The sequence below is a fragment of the Coenobita brevimanus genome, chromosome 59 (assembly GCF_032717465.1).
Source record: "Coenobita brevimanus isolate Jiangsu-jjx chromosome 59, ASM3271746v2, whole genome shotgun sequence".
NCBI lineage: Eukaryota > Metazoa > Arthropoda > Malacostraca > Decapoda > Coenobitidae > Coenobita > Coenobita brevimanus.
In genome coordinates this window covers 1,646,212-1,653,514 of record NC_137012.1, presented here as the reverse complement: position 1 = coordinate 1,653,514, position 7,303 = coordinate 1,646,212, and positions in this window count along the sequence as shown.

Here is a 7,303-nt window from a genome sequence, read left to right as displayed (position 1 = left end):
AGAATGAAAGTGTGAGAAAGTGTTTTGCAGTACATAGGAGTGAGTGGGAGGCGGAGAGGAAGATGGGGGTGGGGGAGGAGAGGGGATGGAGTGGGGAGATAAATAAAAGGTCGTAGGTGTGTAAGTAAAGGGTAGGGGGGAGAAAGGAAGGTGTGGGGGAGGGGAGTGGGGAAAGAAACGTCAGAAAGAGGGGGAAACGTGTGAGTGAGAGGGGGAAACACGTGAATGAGAGGGGAGGAAATTATATGAGAGGTTGACTCGTGCGAGAGAGGGTAGGGAAATGTGAGAGAGGCAGCGGGGGCATGTGTGAGAGAGTAAGAAAGGTGTGAGAGAGGGGGACATGTGTGAGAGAGGGGGAGAAACGCGAGAGTGGGGAAAAATGTGAAACAGAGGAGGGGAAACGTGTGAGAGGGGAGGAGCGTGCGAAAGATGGATGGAAACATGTCAAAGAGGGGAAGGAGCGAGAGAGACAAGGGTGAAACGTGTGTGTGTGTGTGTGTGTGTGTGTGTGTGTGTGTGTGTGTGTGTGTGTGTGTGTGTGTGTGTGTGTGTGTGTGTGTGTGTGTGTGTGTGTGTGTGTGTGTGTGTGTGTGAGAGAGAGAGAGAGAGAGAGAGAGAGAGTATGGGGGGGGGAGTGGATGAGCATAAGGGCGTGGGAAAATACAGGTGTGAATGGAGCTGGGAAGAGAGAAGAGGGCGTGGCAGGATGTGGTAAGTTGTGCGTGGGTGGGAGGCCCTTTTGAGAACGTGTGTGTGTGTGTGTGTGTGTGTGTGTGTGTGTGTGTGTGTGTGTGTGTGTGTGTGTGTGTGTGTGTGTGTGTGTGTGTGTGTGTGTGTGTGTGTGTGTGAGAGAGAGAGAGAGAGAGAGAGAGAGAAAGAGAGGTGGGACGGTGGATACGGCATGTAATGACTGGAAGAGAAATGTAAAAAAAAAACGTTAATGAGAGAGAGAGAGAGAGAGAGAGAGAGAGAGGGGGGGGTGAAGAGATGGGGGTGATAGAGTTTAAACGAGGGTGGGAGAGAGGGTGACGTTAGAGTGTGGTAATAATACAAGGAAAGTGAGAGAGGGTAAAGTGAGAGAGAGGGAGAGAAAGTGAGCGAGAGGCACAGCGAGAGTGTTGTGTGAGTGAGTAACAGACTGCAGAGTGAGTGAGAGAGATTGAGAAGATGTGAGTGAGGGGGAGACAGTGAGAGTGTATGTGGTGTGAGTGAGTGAGACGAAGAGGGTGTCGGTGAGAGAGTGTGTAAGCTAGTGTGAAAGGCTGTGAAAGTGATCTGCGTGAATGAGTGAGGGACTGGAAAGTATACAGTGTGAGTGAGTGAGAAAAGAGTGTGTTTCATGTGAGTGAGTGGGAGAGAATGTGTGACAGTGTATTGTGTGGGTGAGTGAAAGAATTAGGGAGACTGTGCGTCGTGTGAGTGAGTCAGTGAGTGAGTGGGTGAGAGACGAAGTGAGAAAGTGTGTGGTGTAGGCTATGTCAGTGAGTGAGAAATTGTCATGTGAGTGAGTGAGAGTGACTCAAACTGTGAGAAAAAGAGTCGTGAGTGAGTGAGTAAGAAAGAGATGAGAAAGTGAGTCGTGTGAGTGAGTGTGTGAGAAAGACTAAGTGGGAAAGTGTGCCGTGTGGGTGAGTGAGAGGGGGAGTGATGATTAAAGAGAGTGGGGCTCGGGGGAATGTGTGTGTGTGTGTGTGTGTGTGTGTGTGTGTGTGTGTGTGTGTGTGTGTGTGTGTGTGTGTGTGTGTGTGAGACAGAAGTAATATATAAACAAAAATAATAACAAAGATGTCTCTCAAGGTAATACATTAGTGAGTGAATAACGAAGGGAATGGGAGTAAATGAATAAAATGCAGAGAGAGAGAGAGAGAGAGAGAGAGAGAGAGAGAGAGAGAGAGTCATATTAAGAAATGTACTGAATATAAACTACAATATTTATATACTCTCTGTCTGTCTGTCTGTCTGTCTGTCTGTCTCTGTCTGTTTGTCTGTCTGTCTGTCTGTCTCTCTGTCTCTGTCTCTCTCTCTCTCTCTCTCTCTCTCTCTCTCTCTCTCTCTCTCTCTCTCTCTCCTTAGCTCTTCCTTCTGCCCTTCCACATTTCATTTCCTCTCACCTCTTATCTTTTCTCCTGTCATTTATCTTTTTCTTATCTTTTTCACTTCCGTTCACCCATATCCTATCTTTTTCAACGTCACTTCCTCCTTCCTTCTTCCTATTATCATTTCCTTCATTTCTCTCTTCTTCCTTCCATTTTCTTATTTTCCTTCCTCTCATTTTCTTCTCTTTCATTCTTTGTTTCTTTCCTTCCATGTCCTATCTCTCTTCCTCCTCATTTTCTTTCTTCCTCTTATCGTTTTCCTCCAACCGTATCCCTCTCCTCCTCACCCTTCTTCTCTCCTTCCTCGTCTCTCTCTCTCTCTCTCTCTCTCTCTCTCTCTCTCTCTCCCTGTATCGTCCCTCCTCCTTGACCTCCTTCACTCCTTCAGCCTGAGGATGTGCTTGCTTTATTTTTACAATTTCCCGGCGATCTTGGTATATCAGAGGGACCCCTTCGCGTGGTGGCATCGCTATAACTAAGTAACTCCTCTGCCCGGTTATGTAAACGTCCCTCAACTCCATCCCTGTCCCACGAAAGGAGGATGGATGAGGGCAACTTCAGCCTGCAGTGGGTTTCTCTCTCTCTCTCTCTCTCTCTCTCTCTCTCTCTCTCTCTCTCTCTCTCTCTCTCTCTCTCTCTCTCTCTCTCTCTCTCTCTCCCTGATATAGAGTGGAGGAAACATCACTCTTGGCAGATTAACTAGAAAAAATGTGGAAGGGAACAGGGATGTGTGGCGAGAGTCTTGGTGTTGACATCCTGGGGGAGAGAGAGAGAGAGAGAGAGAGAGAGAGAGAGGCAAGAAGGAAGAGGGAGTGGAGAGAAAGAGGAAGGTAGGGAGGAAAAGACTGCAGAGAGAGTAGAGGAGAGAGGTGAGAAAAAATAGAGACAGCCAGGGAGAATGAGATAAATAAGGCAGAAAAGAGAGAAAGGAGGAGGAGGAGGAGGAGGAATACAATGGAGTACAAAACTTTACAAAAAATAAATCCTTCAAAAACACACCATTATTTGGGTGCCTTCGCGTGGTGGCAGACATAACATGGAGGTGGAGCTGCCAGGGATTTACAGATATCACTCCCCACCCTCCCTATCCCCCAAAAGGAAAATGGTGGCCTGCAGCAGAGGGCGCCACCAGCCTGTAGTCCTGTTTACATTTAGTATAGGGGTTACAACTTCTATTATTACTCTGGCTGGATCATTTGACACTCCGATACGCCTTTCACTTTTACTTGGCTCAGATTCTCCTGCCTTTGCTGCTTACTTCACGTAGCTCAGTGACAGAAAAAGACAATGCTAAGGTTCTATATCGTTTCCACAACACTTCTTCGTGACTAGCATCATATTTTAGTACTAATCTATTGTTATAAATCAACCCAGAAGATGGAGAAGGCAATTCTAGGCCAAGTGAAAATGAAAAGATTATAGGGCTCTGTGTCCTTTCCATAACACTTCTTCGTGACTAGCATCATACTGGTACAAAGAGCATTCAAGGTGGAGAGATGGCAAATTTAGGGCAAGCTGAAATAACAAATGCACGTTTCATATCTTTTCCAAGCACTTCTTCGTGACTAGCATAGTTTACCAGTGCTAATCTATTGTTGCAAGTCAACAGTGGAGATGCAGAGACATGGTAATTTTGGGTAAGTTAAAACGAAATGATTATAGGGGTAATTTTCTCCCTTCCATGATACGAACCAATGCACTATCTTCTCTATCTTGTACCAGAACTGTCATCTTTCCATCGACTGCCCCTGAACTATGGTGCTAATCACGAGGAAGTGCAATGAAGGTGATGGAAAGCCATAGCACTGTCCTTTCCTACCACTGAGCTACGTAGAATAAGCTGTCAAAGAACGAAAATCTGGGCCAAATTAAGGTGAAAGGAGTATAGGCATCAAGGAAAACTTTCATGTACTGTTGTTTCTAAGTCACACACACACACACACACACACACACACACACACACACACACACACACACACACACACACACACACACACACACACACACACACACACACACACACACACACACGTAAAGCTTCACATACAGTATACTCTCTCCCTTCTCCTCTTTCCCCCATTTATCTACACACACACACACACACACACACACATCAAAGCAACAGCCTAACTCTAAATCCGACAACGTTCCACAATAAATAAGCAGATTTGGCTTATTAATAATCCACACACACACACACACACACACACACACACCTATTTTAACACTCAGACTCCTATGACCCACCCTCAGCTTACTAGTTTTGTTCAAACCCCTCTGTGAGGCAATTCGGAATCCGCAGATAGGCTATGCCCCGGGAGGCAAAAGTTTCGTGAAATTTGAGGTCATATTTTTATGATTTGTGTGTTTGGGATGATGGATAATGATGAAATAACAATAAAAATAATAAAATAAATATATTTTACTTACCCATTACTGAAGGTACAGGCGATGAATGCAGTACCGGTATGGATAATCTATGAGGAAGCCACAGAAAGTAAATAAACACAACTTTTTTCCATCTGTTGTTTTCACTTATAGTTTGAACAGAATATTCTTTTCTTATTAGAAAAGATTATTTCTTGCTTCTGTGTACAATTATTTTCGAAACAGAACTTGTTTCCATATTCAAAAAATTGTAATTTCAACTTTTGAACTTTACTTATGCCACCAGTAATCAGAACAGAACTATTTCCTCTCATTGAACAAAACTTTTCTTCCCGTTCTTATAGTTTGAACAGAACATTCTTTCGTTATTAGAAAAACTTGTTCTTGCTTCTGTGTACAAATATTTTCAAAACAAATAATCAAGAATTTCACAATAAAAAAACAGGAGAAAATACTCCATTTCAGAACTGTTTTTGTCTACACCAGCAGCCCTTGTCACTCCACTGTGAGTTACATCAAATCTATAGCAATTTGGCATGAATCTATCACCCTTTGCCCATATAAACCCAGATCCACCAGCACTACCAGCACCACCAGGCCTACGGGGAGGGTCACATACCTTGGGGTCATCATCAGCATCTTCATCATCACTTAGGTCTGAATCATCATCACTCTCGTCACTCACGGGAATAAATCCATCACTGTCACTGTCTGCCATCCCCTCACTGTCACTACCACTTTCCTGGTCATCACTATCGTACTCCAAACCTGGCGATAACTTACGTTTCACGCCAATACTACTCACTGATATCCCGGAGGTTGATGGAGTTTGTGTATCAGTCTGAAAATCCTTCAAAATCGGTGATGTCATGCACTTCCCCCTCTTCACGGAGTCTATTAGTCACTTCAGAGTTCTTCAAGTTGCTGTTCAGTCCTGCCATCTCATCTGAAGCCTGTGTTGAGGGCGAAAAATGAAGATTTCCCTCTAACTCCACGACAAAAACAATCGTGTTGCCTTAACCCTGCGTGTGTGCAGACGTGAAAAAAAATCGGCCACATGTACTGTTATTATAGCATACTTTTGAAGCATTTTAGGCATATACTTGCTTGTAGAAAATTATATTATGATTTACGAGTCATTTTTAAGTAATTATTTGAGCATAAAATGCGAAAAGAAAAAAATCCACGCCAAAACCCGGTACATTTGTACCAGCAGGATTGTTTACATATGACGTCAGAGCCCAGACCACTCTGAGTGAAACATGGAAGGTAGGGGGGGTAACAAACGATGTCACCCGTAGCCTGAGGCTCTTTTATTGTTAAGTCCCGACCCGGTATCCATCAAGAGAACCCGTCTGAAGACCCGACCCGGACTTAAAGGGTTGGTTATTGGTACCACCACCATTACTAATACTACTACAAAGACCACTACTCTGCTGCTGCTGCCACTACTACTAAGACTACCACAACTACTACGTCTACTACTACAGCTACCACTGCAGTGAGCAACAAATAAAATCTCAGACAGTAGGCACACGTAGATGGCAGGCCGAACACGTAACCACCAGGCCACCGCGGCATCTCTACCTGCCTATCCACCTACATTATTCTCTTATCACCCTGTAATTCCTGTGGCGACTATCATCCACTCACTTGATGTAGTGCTGCCTACTTCCTTCGCCTTTAAGATTCTATTTCCGTGACTGCTCTCCTCTCGTCCTACTTCTCCCTCTCTTTTCTGTCATTTAATTTTTTTTTTTTTTTTTACTTCTGGTGACTACACTGAATGAGAAATTTAATGGTTTTCTGTAACCCAGAAACCAATTTACAACACTGGGTGGTAACCATATAATGAATCACGGGGTGAAGTGGAGCCTACTATGGTGTCCCTGTTAACTTGGTGGAGGAGCAAATACGGCATCCACCCAGGAACCTAACCTCCACACCTTTCCCTGCGCCTCGCCAAGCTAGGCGTTGTCAAGCGCAAGCGAGCATCGGTTCATTGCTCGGAAGGCTCTGTAGGGTCGGTTGTTTGACTATGATTGATGGGTCTGCTCGGCCGGACAGACTGGGGTTGATAAACACTAACAGTCTTCTAATTCCTTCCTTCAGTAACATACATTCCCATCGGCATGTTTCACTCATATTCTCTTTCTTCAGTATAACTGGACGTAAAAACTGCCATCTTTCCATCTTAAATGACGAGTTGCGGCAAGAGATTAGCACAAGAATATGATGCTCGTCACGGAAAAGTGTTACGGAAAGGATGCCGGGCCGTAGTATTGCCTTATCCTGCCACTGAGACACGGGATATAGGGTGCAAAAGGATGAAAATGTCCGCACTTTAGGTGAAAGAACCCTGCTTAAATGTACAGTATGTTATCACGTGCAATTCTCACCTCCTCTACCCCCCACACAGCTCAGTTGCCAAGTCTCTAAATTACCCCTAGATAATTACAACCCTCAAATGACACCAGGAACCATTAATTGCAACATACAATTAAAGAAAGTGAAAGACTGAACAGTGAATTTGTGAGGAACATTTAATAACACCATCTCATTCCACGTGCATCCAGATATCACTCATCTGACTCCTTGCTCAGACCAGCCACTCCACACCTCCCTCTCCCTCCACTCCCCCTACCTTTCCCCCACCTCCCTCCACTACACCTACCCCTCTCCCACATCCTTCCATTCCCCCCTCTCCCCATTTACTTCTCCCCAGCAACCCCTATTATGACCCTGGTGACCTGAATGTTGGGTGTGTTTACATGCAGTGTGGCTTTAATGATTCAACATCCAATTATTTTACAGGATGA